The sequence below is a fragment of the Hemiscyllium ocellatum genome, chromosome 6 (genome assembly GCF_020745735.1).
Source record: "Hemiscyllium ocellatum isolate sHemOce1 chromosome 6, sHemOce1.pat.X.cur, whole genome shotgun sequence".
NCBI classification, from domain to species: domain Eukaryota; kingdom Metazoa; phylum Chordata; class Chondrichthyes; order Orectolobiformes; family Hemiscylliidae; genus Hemiscyllium; species Hemiscyllium ocellatum.
Window position 1 is genome coordinate 58844162 of NC_083406.1, and position 18016 is coordinate 58862177.

The window sequence follows — 18016 nt, forward strand, 5'->3', positions numbered from 1 at the left end:
ATCTCCTAGGAATCATGCAGCAAATGTACACAATCTTTATTTTACATTCCTTTTCGCAATGGTTTCCATGAGTAACTTTAGTTACAGTTTTTCTATTAATCTTGACAGAAATATTAGTCATTCTATTATCATATCTAGTAAGAATAGCTTATATACTTACATAGTAATTAACAATAAATGTATCTAGGTCAACGTGCATATTATTCTTTCAGCGCTTCATACTGTTTCTTCGGAAGTAATGAGCTTATCTTAGCAACTAATAACAAAGGCACAGTAATAACTGTATTTTATTGAAAGAAATAATTTGAATAGTTTAACAGGATGTTCCAGCAGAGAATTTATCTTCTGCTTTAGTTTCCTCCTTCATTCGATACATACTGCAGCATTGCAAGCCTCATTAAGTCAAGAGAGTTTTCATAGGAACTAACTTGTCATGCATTTCAACAAACTTGTTAAGCAACTCGCTCAAAATAAATGTCCTCAGACTCTACATAGACTTTGACCATAAATTTTGAATATCCGTATGTGATGACAACGTAGACAGTCATTGTCATGGACTATATAGTATGGCAACCTTTGATCTGAATCAGCAACAGTAAGGAATATGAATATTTATTTTATTGTTTGAGAAATCTGTAATTGTTTCTAAAATTACTCAGAAAGGCATTTAACTGTTCATATTCCTTGCACAAGGATTAATTATATCTTTTGGAAAAAATAAAATCCTGGTTCTAGAGAGAAAACAGCAGCAGACCTGGAAAGAACTGGGCCTACCAAACAGAGGAGGAATTGAAGCCCAAGCTCAAGTCTAGAGTACATCGTTTTTCTGGAGAGATGCAAGAGCATAACTGGGAGTACTCAAATGTAAGAAAGCAAGAAAGAAAAATCTAACGAGTGACATCAAAAAAAGTTACAAATTGATTGAGTGGTGAGTTTTGTTATTTTGTTTCCTTTTCTCTAATGTCAGGAAGTTACTCTAAATCTGGAAAATCTAATATTGGAATTCTTTTTTAACAAAATAAATAAAACAGTTGGTACAGTTCTTTATTTTTGTTACATCAATTGAAAGGAAGTGAGTAGTTGGTCTTCTTTTCATTTTAAATAGCAGCATTTATTCATTGTAGTAAGGATTATTACCTAATAAATAATGGAATAGCAGGGAAGTTCCAACCTTTTAAGCTCACATCCTGTACAATGTGAACACTGAAACTTTCTCTGTCCTAGATAATCATTAGTGCAGTGCATGTTACGAGTTGTAGGAGCTCAAGGTCCAGCTTTGGGAGCTTGAGCAACACCTAGTGACGCTGTAGTTTGAAAACTTTTTGAATAGAGTGTTTGTGAATATGGTCAGCCACCACTTAAAGCAATGAGCTAGCAGGTGAATATCAGGAATCAAGAAGAAAGAAGTAGTTTGTACAGGTGTCATTCGGGCACATTCTTCAACAAGTATAAAACTCTGAAAATGGATTATAATGATGGTTTATCTGGGAGATGGAGCCGGAGTCAAGCCCTTGGCACTATGATTGATTCAATTATGCAAGAGTGCACAAAGAAGAGCAATCGTTATCAGAGATTTGATAGTTGAGGGGACAGCAGATGTTTTTTAGCCACAAGGCTGAAATCAGAATAATGCATTGCTTTACCTAGTACCAAGGTCAAGGATGTTATTGAATAACTACTGAACACTTTGAAATGGGAGGATGAAGAGCCACCAGTTCCACATTGATATCAACTACATAGTTCAGTGATGTAACTATTGATTAACTATAGCATCAATTTTTCAGCTACCAAGGTACTTTTTTATGCTCTTAGCCTCTCAGACCAATGGTCACTATTCTCTCCCACCAAGGATAATATAAACCTAGTCACAATCAAATAGTCATCTGAAAGATGTAAAGCATCACTAAGAAAGAGTAGTTTCATAGCTTTGGGTTATCCAAGGCTGGAAACCTGCATAAGCATTTTTCTGAATTTAATCTCTTTAAAGTTTTACTTCGAGTCATAGTGTTGTGCAGTACAGAAATAGACCCTTCCATCCAACTTGTACATGCCATCCAGATATCATAAACAAATCTAGTCCCATTTGCCAGCATTGGGCCCATATCTCTCTAAACCCTTCCAATTCATATATTCATCCAGATGCCTTTTAAACATTAGTTTTGTATCAGCCTCCACCACTTCCTCTGGCAGCTCATTCCATACATGCACCACTCTCTTGCCGTTAGGTCATTTTTAAAATCTTTTTTCTCTCAATTTAAACCTATGCCCTCTAGTTTTGGACTGCTCCATCCTTGGGGAAAGACCTTGGTTATTCACCCTATCCATGCCCCTCTATAAGGCCACCCCTCAGCCTCTGATGCTCCAGTGAAATTAGACCCAGCCTATTCATCCTCCCTGAGAGCACAAACTCTCCAATCCTGGGAGCATCCTTGTAAATCTTTTCTGAACACTTCCAAGTTTCACAACACCCTTCCTTTAGCAGGGCCACCAGAATTGCATGCAATATTCCAAGAGTGGCCTAACCAATGTTGTGTTTAGGTGCAACATGACCTCCCAACTCCTACATTCAATTCACTGACCAATAAAGGAAAACACACTGAATGCCATGTTCTCAAGGTTTCCTCAACATTAATATATTTCAACATGGTACTCAGTTTTAGTAAGTCATTATTGATATTAGGCCAAATCCAAGTATTTAACTTGTTTAACAATCCAATCAAACTTTTTAACTAGTCTGTTTTTACCTAGAATTCAAAATTATTTTTCTGTGTGTAACTGGTCTGGTAATATCAACATTGTTGATCCAAACTTACTGCTGACTTTTTTTGTTTAATGCCTAACTCTTTCCATTTTAGAGCTTCTGAAGTTTATCTTCCAATCTTAAATTCTCTTTTTTTTGGTCTGTCATGCATTGTTGAATTTTGTAAAATGAATTCTGGTTGGTATGTTATAACTAATGGGTTGTCACAGGATTTAGTCCCCAGGCCTGAACTATTTTCAGTCTGTATTAATGACTTGGATGCAGAGATAGAATGAAACATAACCAAGTTTTCAGAAGACACGAAAGTGGGAGGGAAAGCAAGTTGCAATGAAGAAATGAGAAATTTAAAAATAATTTATGGATAGATTAGGTAAATGGGCCAAAATTTGGCAAATAGATTTTAACACAGATAAGTGTGAAGTTATTTATTTTGGTCAGAAGAATAAAAAAGCAACTTATTATCTAGATGGACATAAAATTAAAAATGCTTTAGTGCTGAAGGATCTGGTGTTCTCATGCATAAATCGCAAAAACTAGGATGCAGGTGTAGCAACTAATAAGGATAGTAAACGCAATTTTGACATTTGTTGCTAAAGTAATGGCATACAAAAGTTGGGAAGTGTTGTTGCCCGTATTGTGCATAGTTTTGGTCTCCTTGCGTGAGGAAAGCTGTAGCTGCATTGAAGGCAGTTTAGAGAAGGTTCAATGGATTAATTCTAGAGACGAAAGGCTTTCCTTGTGAGGAAAGACTAAGCAGTTGAAGCATATACTTGCTAAAGTTTAGAAGGATGAGGGATCTGGAAATACAAAAGTTGCTAAAGAGGTTTGTCAAAGTAGTCATAGAGTAGCTGCTTTCCTTTGTAAGGGTTGCGAATCTATGGAATTTCCTGCCCCAGAATGCAGTCTATGCCAGGACACTTCATAGCCCTCAACACCTTAATACTTCAAAGAACTACCTACCTCCTCTTTAAATACTTTCAGCGACTAAAGTGTCAGAGTATTTTACTTCTTTAGTTCCGGATTACTTCAGTGCTTTTTACGATATAATTTGTAAAGAAAGCAAAGTTAAATATACAATTTTACCAACTTCAGTAATAATATGAAAAATGAATTTTTCTCCATAAGGGAATTACCATTGAGGTTAACTACTCTACAAATCTGGAGAACATAGCATGAAATTGAAACACTCCAGCTGTCACACATGCTCTCTTGAAAAGAAAAGCCTCTCTTGTTTATGAGTAAAGGGATGGCATGGTGGTGCAGTGGTTAGCACTGCTGCCTCACTTCACCAGGGTCCCAGGTTTGATTCCATCCTTGCGCGATTGTCTGTGTGGAATTTGCACATTCTCCCTGTGTCTGCATGGGTTTCTTCTCACATTTTAAAGATGTGCAGGTCAGGTGAATTGGCCATGGGAAATTGTCCATTGTGTTAGGTGCATTAGTCAGAGGTGGGTCAGTTACTCTTGAGAGGGTGGGTGTGGACTTGTTGGGTCGAAGGGCCTATTTCCACACTGTAGGTAATCTAATCTGTTTCACTGAGTTGCTATCTTTTCTGTAATCATGGAGATTTCTCACGTAAACAGTGGCTTTATGTAAAAATGTGAGTTGATATTAGTACGGTGCACTCAGCAAAACTCATGGGTTGTTTTTTATCATGTCAGGGACACTGCCAACTATTGTGAAATTTATTTGAAAATAAAGTACTTTTTATCGTGACAAGGGATAATATGTTTGTTTCATAGGTTCACAGTAACTTAAATTATATGAACAAAAAACTTAAATCCATGAAAGATAAATACCATTTCAATGCTATCTTTGCAGATTTCTTGAAATCTTTTCATTTCTTCATGTTATTTTGTGCCTTTTAATTTTGAAAGCAAACATCATTCAGTTTCTAGATTGCCTAGAATGAAAATGAACCCAAAAGAACTATCTGGCTTGTGTAGATGCCATCCAAAAAGAAGGTGTTTTATTCAAAAACTAAAGGGGCAGGAGGTTCCTAAAGTAACCAGATGTACATACTGAGGCTGTCCTTGTTGGCAGCGAAACAGGCCTGCTCTCTTCCAGAGGTTGACCATAATTGACTAGTTCCAAGTTCACCATTTAATTATGCACAATGGGTGGGCTCCTGACTCTGCTGGCCGAATCGGTGTTGGCAGTTCAAAAGCCTTCTCAGCCTTACTTAGAGAGCTGGCCATTGCTGAGTTGGGAAAACACAAGGAATACTAAACAGGAGAGTCCCCAAAGGAATCAAAATAATTAGGTTGGCACAGTGGTTAGCACTGCTGCCTTACAACACCAGGGACCTAGATTTGATCCCAGCCTTGAGCAATTGTCTGTGGGAGTTTGCACATTCTCCCTGTGTCTGCGTGGGTTTCCTCCCACAATCCAAAGACGGGTAAGTTAGATAAATTGGCCATGCTAAGTTGCCTATAGTGTTCAAAGGTGTGTAGGCTTGGTGCATTAGGGGTAAATGCAGAGTAATAGGGAATGATTGGATGGGGTACTCTTTGGAGGGGTCAGTCAGTGTGGACTTGTTGGGCCAAAGGGCCTGTTTCCACACTGGAGGGATTTTATAATGGTCAAACAAAGTCCTTTGATTGCATCAGACATCCATGGCAAGCTACATTTAGACCATGGATGTAGCCTTTGCTGACAGTGTTCCCCTTTTTTGAAGTATGGCTCCCTCTGATTTCAATGGCACCTCGAATAACTCCATGTGGTGGGAGACATTTCATATAATCTCTTTGAACTGAACATGATAATTTTGATTTGGACTGCCAAGGGCACATATTTTTTCAAGGTAAAGCTATTGTCCTCCTTAAGAAGACATTGTCTAATTTGTGGAAGTGAAGTCTCTTCCATTAATTGATCATGAATCAAATTTATGTGTATAAGTCAATTGCTGCAACATTGCTATATATTGTTTAATGAACTAACCATTTCCCTGGGATCTCTGGTAGAATGCACATTGTTTAATCACCACATTTTTCAATGGCTTAAAATAGTTTTCCAGACCATTAACTGCTTTACCAAACATATCATGTCTTCTGTGAGCTGCTTAAATATTTGCTGGCATTCTCTCAGAGACCATGTCGAACTATCACCTTCTTGCAAACTGCTGCAAACTCTGGATTATCCATCCCTGCGGGCAGCAAGTAGTTTTGAACTCAGATTGCATGGCTTGAGTGCTCTCTCCACAAAGGAAGAAAGCTGCAAGAATCTGTAAAATTAAACCTTTCTTCATTTTGTTTCTATTTTGTATATTTTATATTTTGGATCTAAGCAGGGATTACATGAGTCTCTGTGTCTCAGGTTTTATTCTTAGTGCTTTAGATTGTTTATTCCATGCACCAGGTCTGGTTTCCAGCTCTGTCTAGTTTATTGACTTTTCTCTAAGCCCACACACAGGACAAACCAATCGAGCACAGTGAGTTTCAACAGTAAACAGTCTCACCATCAGAGGGAGAATTTGGATACTTTTGGTATTGTAAGGTTTCCCTACCAACCGCACAATTGGAGTGTTTATTTGTTGTCATGTTATGTGCCTTCTTCTGCAAAGGCAGAGAACCAAAAGGTCTGAATGTCCACATTGGCTTGTGTGAACAGGAGGGAAGGAGAAAGTGAAGACTGCAGATGCTGGCGGCAGAGTCAAATAGTTTGCATCAAGAAAAGCACAACAGGTCAGGCAGCATCCAAGGAGTAAGAGAATTGACATTTTGGGCATAAGCCTTTCATCAGGAATGTGGGGTAGAGGGGAAGGGGGCTGCGAAATAAATAGGAGAGGTGTGGTTGGGGCTGGAGGGAAAGGAGCTGGGAAGATGATAGGTGGATATAGATGAGTGATAATGGTGATAGGTCGAAGTGAAGGGTGGAGCAGAAAGGTGGGAAGGAAATGGACAGGTGAACAACTCAAGAAGACAGTGCTGAGTTGGAGGGCTGGATTTTGGGATGAGGTGGGGGAAGGGGAGATGAGGAAACTGGTGTAACTGATGTTGATGCCGTGTGATTGGAGGGTTCTAAGGTGGAAGGTGAGCTGTTCTTCCACCAGAGATCAGGTGGCTAGGATTTGGCAGTGAAGGAGGTCCAGGACTTGCATGTCCTTGGCAGAATGGGAGGGGGAGTTGAAGTGGTTGGCCACAGGGTGGTGAGGTTGTATGGCGTGTATGTCCCAGAGATGTTCTCTGAAACATTCCACAAGTTAGCGTCCTGTCTCCCCAATGTAGAGGAGACCACTTCAAGAGCAACGGACACATTAGATGATGTTTTGGAGGTGCAGGAAAATCTCTGCTGGATGTGGAAGGATCTTTTGGGGCCTTGGATGGAGGTGAGGGGGAGGTGTGGGAACAGGTTTTACACTTCTTACGGTGGCAAGGATAGGTGCCAAGAGTGGAAGGTGGGTTAATGGGGAGGCATGGACCTAATGAGGGAGTCACAAAGGGAATGGTCTCTGCAGAATCCAGTTAGGGGTAGGGAGGGAAACATATATCTTGTGGTGGGGTCTGACTGTAAATGGTGGAAATGGCGGACAATGATGCAGTGTATCTGGAGATTGGTGGGGTGGAAGGTTAGGAACAGGAAGGGTCCTATCCTTGTTGCGGTTGGAAGGTTGGGGGTTAAGGGTGGAAGTGCGTGAAGTGGAGGAGATGTGCTGGAGGGAACTGTTGACCACCTGGGAGGGGAAATTGCAATCCTTGAAGTAGGAGACTATCTGGGATGTACTGGAGTGGAATTGTTCCTCTTCGGATTTGGGACTAAGGGATAGCGGTTTTACAGGAGGAGTGTGGGAGGAGGTGCAGTCCATGTAGCTGTGAGAGTTGGTGGGTTTGAAATAGATGTCTATGTTGAATCAGTCGCAGGAGATGGAGATGGAGAGGTCCAGGAAAAGGAGGGAGGTGTCTGAGATGGTCCAGCTGAATTTGAGGTCAGGGTGGAAAGTGTTTGTGATGTTGACGAACTATTCAACCTCCTCGTGGGAGTACAAGGTGGCGCTGATAAAATCACCAATGTAGCGGAGGAAATGGTGGAGAATGGTGCCGGTGTAACTACGGAAGATGGACTGTTCCACATACCCAACGAAGAGGCAGACAGAGCTGGGGCTCATGCAGGTGCACACGGCTACTCCTTTGGTCTGAAGGAAATGGGAGGTTTCGAAAGAGAAGTTGCTAAGGGTGAGGACCAGTTCAGCCAATCGAACGAGTGTATCAATGAGGGGTGCTGGTTGAGCCAATGGGAGAGGAAGAAATGGAGGACTTGAAGGCCTGCGCCATGGTGGATGGATGTGTGTAGGGACTGGATGAACATGGTGAAGATGAGGCATTGAGAGAGGGGAAATGAATGTCATGGAGGAGTTGGAGGTCATGGGTGGTGTCCTGAATGTACATGGGGATCAAAGGGGACAGGATAGTATCAAGATATGAGGAACTAAGTTCGGTGGGCCAGAGCAGGCAGAGACAATGGGTCAACCAGGGTAGTCAGGTTTGTGCATTCTGAGTTAGAGGTATAAAGGGGCTAAGAGGTTCCTAGACTATGAGGTTGGAGGCTGCAGATGGGAGATCCCCTGAGATGATGAGGTTGTCGATGGTCTGAGAGATGATGGTTTAGTGATGGGAGGGGAGGTCATGGTCGAGTGGTGAGCAGGTGGCGGTGTCTGTGTATTGGTGCCAACTTCAAAGGTGTAGAGGTCGGTGTGCCAAACTACCACTGCACACCCCCTTGTCAGCTGGTTTGATCAAATCTTCCACCTGGTTTGATGGTGAGGTTGGGGTTGGATCAGAAGGAGTGGAGGGCTGTGCTTTGTGAGGGTGAGAGATTGGAGTGGATGAGAGGGGTGGACAGGTTGAGATGGTCAATGTACAGGAGGGAAGGGGAACTGAAAATAAAAAGTGCTGGACATGACAGCAGGTCAGGTAGCACTTATGGAGAGAAAGCATACTAACGTTTTGAGTCTAGATGAAGGGGGGCAGTTGGACACGGTGAATGTGAGACTTGGCTGCATCTCAGAGTTTACCCTGAAATCCAACAACACTTTGAAAGTCAGATGTCTTGTAGAATGAGGAATCTTTGCTCGAACATGTAAAGAAAAGCCTGCTGTCATGTGATCATAGAGGTTCTACCAGTATGATGTTGGAGCAGCCTCTTTATGCAAGAGGTTCACTGAGCACATTGCTTCTGTAGTGTCTGTAATGAGGTCAGCTAGGTAGACTTCAAAAAGTGTGAGTTCCCTGATTGGGCTTTTAATCTGGTCTAATCAGAGAGCCCTGATTGACAGTTAAAAACAGGAGTGTCAGACATCCTGACACTCTGGGGATTGACTCTGACAAGGCTGTACCAGGGTCAAGAACTTTCTATATCTTGGTGACGGGATACCAGCTTCTGTGGAGTTATTTCAGCTTCATCTGTAATTAGATCTTTAACCTTTCTACCCATATTGTCATAAGCATCTCTGTCTCTTCCCCCGATCTTGTCTCATCTTGATTGGATCTGTCAAATGACTCAATGTCTTAAAGAAAAGCTTTTCTCAAGTTTTAGCATCTGAGATTTTACACCAAGTATCTCACGATCCCTTTTGTCAGTCTCCACTATGGGTGCAAAAAGGACAAAATGCTGAGGATGAGTGTGAGATTTGGTTGATTAGATGGAAATGCGAGGTTTCTGCAGGATGATGAATGAGCCACGATGAAGGGGTTAAGGTTTGTTGTCCAAGAAATGCCAGAATGTGTGGCTTGAGAGTATTGTGTCACTCATCTCTTCCTGCCTTTCTGAGATCCGAGGTCTTCTTGGTGCATTGATACCATTCTGGAGAACTGTACCTCTGCAGGTGACTTCCTCAACAACTTCCATCTATGGAAAACTTGCTTGATAGGTTTTCCTTTTCTCCTTTTCTTTCTGTCTTTCAGCAACATCACTTTATTGCATCCTGTCAAATGCCACATTATACTTGTAAGAGTAAGACACAGGGTATTGGGTTCCCATGTCCCTCCCTAATCTCTTCATTGCTGCAGTCTCAAATTGGCAGACACAAGTGACTCATTCTATGCCATGTCATAGGCCCTTGGTTAGAAATTCTTTATTTGATAAAATAGATACATAATTGCATCTACACTCCCTAGTTTGTGGGAGATCTTGTAATCAGGATCCTAATAAAATGCCTGAGTCAGAGAGGTTCAATATGGTATTCTGCAACTGTTGGTGGGTTTCACAATATAAAAATGTCCCATCAATTGACCAGGGATTAAGATTGGAAAATTTTACACAAAGCCACACCATGTGCAACAGTAGGGTTTTTGCAGGTGCAAGGAAATGCTTCTTGGAAGGACGTGCTTCTGAGGCAAATTCAACAGTTAGAACTTATTTGCAGATGCTGGTAGTTGGCACTGCCACAGTTTTCAAAAAAGTGACATAAAAATTCACCTGCTGCCTGTTTAAAATCAAACATGAACAAAGTCAACATCTAACGAAATAGTTTTTATAAGTATTTTTTCACACCAGGTTACTCCTCTGGTGCATATGGCTCTGGAAGGATCTCAAAGGGTTCAGACTTGATTGAGTGTGATAAGCACAAAAGTGATGTCATGAGGACTTGGGAAGGGGAGTGAAGTAGATATCGTGGGAAACAGACATCAGACTAAACCCACACTAGTTTTGCAGTAAACTAGAGCCTTCTCGTCTAATCCATTAGTAGTTTCAGCCGTACAATAAGCTACATCTTATTTGATCTTTGTATCTCTTCTCACTAAACTAAATGTGGCTAAAGAACCCAAACATTTAGAAGCTATAGATAGAGACACACACAACAGCTCTCATGGACTTCTTGCTCAGGTTTAATTTCCGCAGCAGCTACACCAGTTGTGTTTTGTCCAAATGGTATTTCCATTTTTCATTAATGGGAAATACCACAATTTATAGCAATCTTGGCATAAGGCATGTAGTGTTGCATAAAATATGGATTATGATTCTGATTAGCAGAAATTCATCTAGTCAAAATTTCACTCCACTGGATTTAGGCATGCTGAATTTATTTAGATCTGCGTAATATAGCCTTTCTAAACTGAATTGTTTAGTGTTAGAGCATTCCCAACACTGAAGGAGCAGAAAATGATTTGGGAAGATAGTTCTCATGGAAACTTTAACTTTAAATATCAAACAATGGAAGCTTAACAGTAAACTAGAGCAATTGTAACTTTCATTGAGGGAGTATATTCAAAGAAACAAGATATAGTTAGCATACAAAGTGTCTTGTGAAATGCATGCTGAAGAGTCCTACCAGTTGCTCCTTGATTAGAAGCAAAATGCAGCTGCTACTTGTATAGAGACAGTGTGATGAAGAAGCACTGATAGAAGCCTCCATACCAATCTGATCCAAAGTTTGATATTGATTATGAAATAGAAGAGAAGGGTCTGACTTATAATGGTTAAGAAATCCAAGTAATTGTAGCCACGGGTTATACATCAAAAATAGAGTTGAAAGTATGCAGATATTAATTGATTTAACTACATTCCCATACTTATTCAGTATAAGGCAAGTAGGAGAGGCCCCTTTCAATTAGCAGGGGTACACTTGAATAACTGATGCAGGTGCTAAGTATGAAATGTAGTTGATCAAGATGTATTGTGAAGGCCCAAGAGTACCTGATAAGAGAGTTTGGAAATATCATGGGATCATGGATGACCTAAAGCTGTCCATGGACTGAACACATGGTCACATGATTAATCTGATTGGATGTGTATGTAAAGTATAAATAGTACAATTAGTTTGTAACAGCCAAAAGTGTGATAAAACAAATGTATAAAAAGTGTACATTTCCCTTTGTTGTGTGAAGATGTCCCCGGACTGCCAGAGGTTTTCTCCCTGCTGATGTAAAATAATAAACTCTTTGATGTTGGAAGTGGACCCGAGTGTTGAGTGATTCATTTAGTTGTTCCATCCCAACACTCAGTGTAATACTACACAGTGAAGTTAATTACTTGGCAATTGAGGAGATGGCAAAGGGAGGCTTTGATATTTTTATTTCTATTCACAACAGCAATGCATTATTTGCAAATGCAATGCTACAATAAGCTGCTGACAAGATATCAAAAGGATAAGGATTAAGTATCAAAGACGCGGAGTGAAAGCTTGATCAATCCTGGCAGATAATTTCCAACAACGTTTGTGCTGTTGTTTTCCTGTGTCAACATTTAACCAATTCCAAAACACAATCATAGAATTTGGATTTGAATTATAAAAAGAAATTGAGTAAAACAAAATACATTTGTTGTAGAAGCATAACATTAATTTATAGGAAGAACGTATAATTGCTGGGGGCATGTGTTAGATCTCTCAGTTTGCAGCTCAGTGCTGCATCAATAAGCTAATCAATGCCATCAACAGGAGCACTATCTGACTAAGTCTGACAGGCAGGCAGAGAGGGCTAATACCTTCAGAACCATTGCTGGATCCACCACAGGTAAGTTGTTACGGATTCCATGCATTGCCATCAAAGCTCTCCTGGACCAATGAGTAGCCTTCAATAACATGATGGGTTTTCATTTTATTGGTGCCCAACCTGATAGATAGTGTTTCAGGTGTGTGCCCATAATGGAAAACAGCTTGGAACCTGTACACATTTGTTTTTCACAGGATGCAGGCTAAGCTGGTAATTGCCAGCTTTAATTGCCCTTGAAAAGGTGGTAATGAGTTGCCTTGTTGAAAATCTGCAGTCCATGTAGTGTAGGTACACCAATAATGATGTGGAAGTAGACTTCTAGGATTTTGACACAGCAACAGTGAATCATCAGTCATACAGTTCCAAGTCAGGATGGTGTATGACTTGGAGGGCATCTTGCACAGTTGGAAGTATTGCATGCAGTTTTGGTTGTCCTACTATAGAGAGGATATTATTAAACTTGAGAGATTGTTGAAAACATTTACTAGGATGCCACCTGGACGAGAAGGTTTGAGTTATAAGGAGAGGCTGGATAGGCTTGGAATTTATTTTCCCTGGAGCATAGGAGACTGAAGGTGAACTTATAGAGGTCTATAAAATCAAGAGAGGCACAGATAAGGTAGATATTCAACAGCTTTTCCCCATGTTAGGCGAGTCTAAAACTCGAAAGCATATTTTAAAATTAAGGGAGAGACACAAAAGAATCCAGTGGGGCAATTTTTTCACATAGAGGGTGGTGAGTGTCTGGGATAAGACACCAAATGTAGTGGTGAAGGTGAGTACAGTCTTGTCATTTAGACAGCTACATGGAGGGATACGTATGGAGGGATATAGATTCGATGCATGTAAATGGGACTAGATTAATGGTGAAAACTGACTGGCATGGACAAATTGGGTTGAAGGGCCTATTTCCATGTTATAAATCTCTATGACTCCATAAAAAGGAGAAAGTCTGTCTACCAAACTGAAACTTAACAGAGCAATAATCTTGTCCACTTTTCTCAAGCACTTTCATTTTTGCTGTCTTCGGAAGCTTCTGTCAAAATGGCAAGCATTGAGATACTCACCTGAACTAGCATGCCGAGCATCCACATCATATTGACACAATCACAGCTGACTGGGCTGGTCCCATAGCCAGGCTGCCTGACACTCACTTGCCAAAGTGTAACTTCAATTGAAAGTTTAAGTTTGGCTTGACCATTCTCATGATGTCAAACGAACTGCTGCAAGGATATTGAAGACTTCACTTCAAGTCCTCAGAGAAGCCTTCCCAGTGTCACTGAAGCTGGCACAACAAAAATTGTTAGACAGCCACCTTCAAAAATACACAGATCAGATGCAGACAGACAATGCTAGGAGAACAATTTGTTTAGAATGCAATTCTCTGCAGTATCTTCTCCTATTTGCATTAGTCTTCTGAATGCAAATCAACTTTAGAAGTCATTTACAATCCCCTGCAATGCTATTAACACCTCAGCTGATGATCATCATCATCTTTACCTCAAAAAGATTTTGAAAAAAATCATTGACTTAAAGTACTTTTAAAAGGAGTTTAACTCTGAGCCACCTCCCTTGCCATTAATGCTCATCTTCCCCCAGTGTTCATAACCCTGATCTTCTCAGAATTCTCATACTGACAATTCTCAGGCTCTCCCTTCACTCTGCCCATCCCAAAAGTGTTCAACCTCCAGCCACTGAAAATATTCAACCCTTCTTCCTCACTACCTAGTGATACTCAACTTGCTGCTTCTTCATCCAACAAATCTCATGCCCCTTCCCTCATCCTGTAACAGTATGCACACCTCCACCCTTAGGTTACACCACAAGTTCACTCAGAGTCATACTCATTCACCCCACAATCAAACCTTCACTCACCGATGATGCCAATCTCCTGGCTTCAGCCATTCAGAAGCCAGATATAGCAGAAACTGGATCACATTGTCAGGAGAGAGGGGTGAATATCCATGAGGAGAGGTAGATATTGTTAGAGGAGCAGTAAACCTTCTTGAGAGAAATGAACATTGTCAGCAGAGGGGATGCAGGTGGTGAACAAAGTTGGGGCCATGAATATTTTTGGGAGGGAGTGTCAAGAAGGAGAGATTAAAATGTCAGGAATAAATGAGCATCATTGAGGTTGCTGTGGTATTCCAGCACTTTGAAAGTCCAGCTGACTTACCTGAATCTGTGCTCCTCACCAGACCTTCTACTAGCTGTGAATAACTCTCACTAAATCTGTGTAAAAACTAGGGCAAGTATGGGCCAAATAATCCAGGTGTCACCTTAGTCCCACTGTTGTAGGAAATTGTACATAATTTGGAAATTTAAAACTGGCAATTGGACATTTAAACTACCCATTTATCAGACTTGTGCACACATCAGGACTTCAAGACCCCACAGTGGAACAGGGTCGTGAGCTGAGGTGCACAACACAATTTCCTATATCAGGAGATTCAGTCCAAAGAGTTTGTGAAGAGATACATATGGGCTACAATGATTGGGTAAAAAATTGGCAGCTCGGCATAATGTGGAAAAATGAAATTAGCTATTTTGGCAAGAGAATGGAAACGTAGAATATTATTTAAATAGAAAGAGAATGTAGAATGCCGTAGGACAGAGGAAATTAAGTTTTCTTACACATCTAACGCCATTATCTTCTCGAGCAATTAGGGATGAGCAGCAAATGCCAGCCTTGCTATCAGCACTCACAGAATTCTGTAAAGAAGGGTAGCCTGCAAGTATAGCAAGTAATTAGGAAAGCAAAATGCATGTTGGCCTTTAATTGAAAGAGTGATGATGGAGTATAAAGGTCAGGGTGTCTTCAACACCGGTACAGGGCATTGGAACTTGCATTGAAAAGAGTTCAGAGAAGGTTTTCTAAGTTGCTTGGAAGTAAAGATTTGCTTATGAAGGCAGGTTTATCAGATGGGTCCTGTACACATTGGGATTTAGAAGAATGAATGGTGATCTTTGAAAAATTCTGAAGATTCTAAGATGACTTAGTGGAGTGAATGCTGAAAGAATGTTTTCCCCAAGGGAATCTAAAACTAGAGCACAGTTTCAAAAGAAGAATTCACCCAACCATCAGAGACAAGGAAGAAGTTTTTCCCCCAGAGCGTCATGAATCTATGGAAATCTCTACCTCAGACAGCTGTGCAGACTGATTCATTTAATATATTCAGTGTTAAGGTGGACAAATTTGTGAATTATAATGGGACTCAAGGGTTATGAGGAACAGACAAAACAGTAGAGACCAAGATCAGATCTGTCATTATCTTAATGAACAATAGAGATTATTCAAGAGACTTTTTGAACTCTTGGTTCTGTTTCTTGTGTTCTTACACGATTCTGAAAAATGTCATTGAAAGTCTTCCTGAAGTGTAGTGCCCAGAATTGAATAATGTACCCCAGTTGGATTCTAGCCAGAGCTATGCATAGCTGTAGAATACCATTGACCCCATTGCATTCCAGCCTTTAAGATAAAAGCCACTATTCTATTTACTTTTTAATGAGTTTCTTTACCAGCTCTTGCACAATCTTACTCAGCCTCAAGATCTAAACTATAAGACATATGTCCCAATATAGAACAGATTAGCAAATCTGATTTCACCTGCTTAACCATCACAATTGATATTTAAGGGTTTACAGATAGTTCACGGAAAGCATGACATTATAACAAGGCATAGAAAGGCGAGTATTACTAACATTATCCTTAAATTAGAGTTGTCAGCTTGAGTAAAACAGTAATGTCCTTTATGGGTCTGAAGGCCATTGAACAATTAAGCAATGGAGCTAATTGCCATGGCTCCGGGTCAGTAAGATTTTTTATCCATTGTATTTTGAAAGATATAATTGAGATGATGCCAGTTTAGAGAACAGTGCCTGACTAAGTAGTGTGACCATCAATTATCATGTTATTTGTCTGTATCACAAAGACTTTACTGAAAAAATATGTCTGAAGGAAAATGATCTTGCCTTGCAATCTTTCAGTCTGGTTTTCAATCAAAACATAACTATAAATGAGTATCACATGAATTATGGACATCAAAAAGGATTTTCTGTGATTGAGTAAGATTGGTTTCTCACTGACATCAATGCAATTTTCCACAAAGCAACAGTAGTCAATAATGGGAAATATATACTTTTCATTAATCAATATTGTTAACTCAAACATATCCAAAGTTGAGCAAATATTGTAAAAACATTGGGGAGTAAAAGTACAGTGTAAAGGGGAATGTATCTGATATTAAATTTGATATCACATATCAAATTGCTGAGGGACCTATTACTTGCTGATCTTCTTTCTGGCTCATGACATATTTTGTTTTATGATTAACTATTTATAAAAATATACAATGTGTTACAGCCTTCGGTTCCCTCTAAGATTTAATCCTCCAGCAATGACCTGTATACTATTCATTACTTTACAGAAGATGAGCAGCTGGCATTACATGTTGATGGATTGAGAACTCACTGCTATTTCACCTTTTATGGGGATGTCATTATCAAGGACATCACAGGTGCAGAAACCTATGTGAATTATAGTTTTCGGGCAATTGAGGTGAGAACATAATAATAAAATCTGTCAGATGTTCTCTCATTGGTGTTCGCAGGTCTTTCAAGCTGATCACTGGAAAATACTGTAATAATTAAGGACAGAGGTGTGCTGCAAGGAAGAATGTGTTCAAAAAAATAATTTGGGGGGCATGGGAGGGTTGCAGTGAAATTCAATATGAACTGATGTAATTGACTGGTGCCTGAAAGGCATATTGAAGTTTGCTCTCATGCTTAATCTAACTAGAATAGACTTTTGGCTGCAGTTCTGATTAGAGGAATTACCTACCACAGGGTTGTGAACATACCTGACTGAATCACTACTCCTCCTACATCTTTCCTGAAATGTCATATTAATGGCCCCTACTCGTGTACTGAGTCTCGAACATTATCTTCATCCAGATTCATTTCTCCTGATTATTGTCAGTACTATTTTTGCTGTCCCTTTTCTTCCAGTATTATCAATAAACTTGATGCTGTATCTACACTATTTAATAACTACAATTATAAATCACCACCCTACAAATTGTATCCTCATATCACAATGCTAATATTGGGCATTGTATTACTTACATTTTCCACATTGCATATTTTCAGCTCATCCAAATTTGCTCCCATTTGTATAAAGAATCCTGTTCCACCATTATTCTTGTCATTGCTGGCCTATTCAGTCACCCAAATCCTCCAAATTATATTCTGAATCTTTTGCCTTTCTTTATCCTGTGGTAGCCTGTATGTTTTCCACATTCTGGCCTCTTGTACTTTCCTAATCTATTGACAATATCATTGGTAGACATGACAGTAGAGGCTGAGTTTAAATGTTAGAAAAATTAAATGAAAATGTGAAGGAAGAGCTCCCCATTAACAATCCAAATAACAAACGGTGTGGGAGAAATAAATGAGATGCAAGGTAAAAAAATCCCCAGTGTTCTATGACTTCCACAGTAACATAATAAAAAATAGTAGATAAGAAAACTTGTTGGATTACTGATGGGATTGGACAGGGGTGCGTGGTTGAGGAGGTGATACGGATGCAGGTACATGGGATGGTTCTGCTAAACACTTGAGATCGGGGATGGGGATGGATGACTCAAGAGACCTTGAGAGTTGAGCTGCAATCTAATAAAGGCACTTTTATAAAATTTAACATATTTTTGAAGCAACAGGTTCAGAGATATTATTATACACCACTGGACTTGAACCCAAGCCTCCTCATCCAGGGATAGGAAAACTACCTTTGTGCCACAAGAAGGCAAGACACCATGTTAACCTATTT

General features: G+C 40.0%; 1 long non-coding RNA gene across 1 annotated transcript; it reads left to right on the top strand.

Annotated features, from left to right (window-relative positions):
* Positions 1-553: 553 nt before the first annotated feature.
* Positions 554-16715, top strand: LOC132816711 (uncharacterized). The gene is made up of 3 exons (XR_009644818.1): positions 554-595; positions 736-928; positions 16617-16715. It is a non-coding gene; the product is annotated as an uncharacterized LOC132816711 (long non-coding RNA).
* Positions 16716-18016: the final 1301 nt, after the last annotated feature.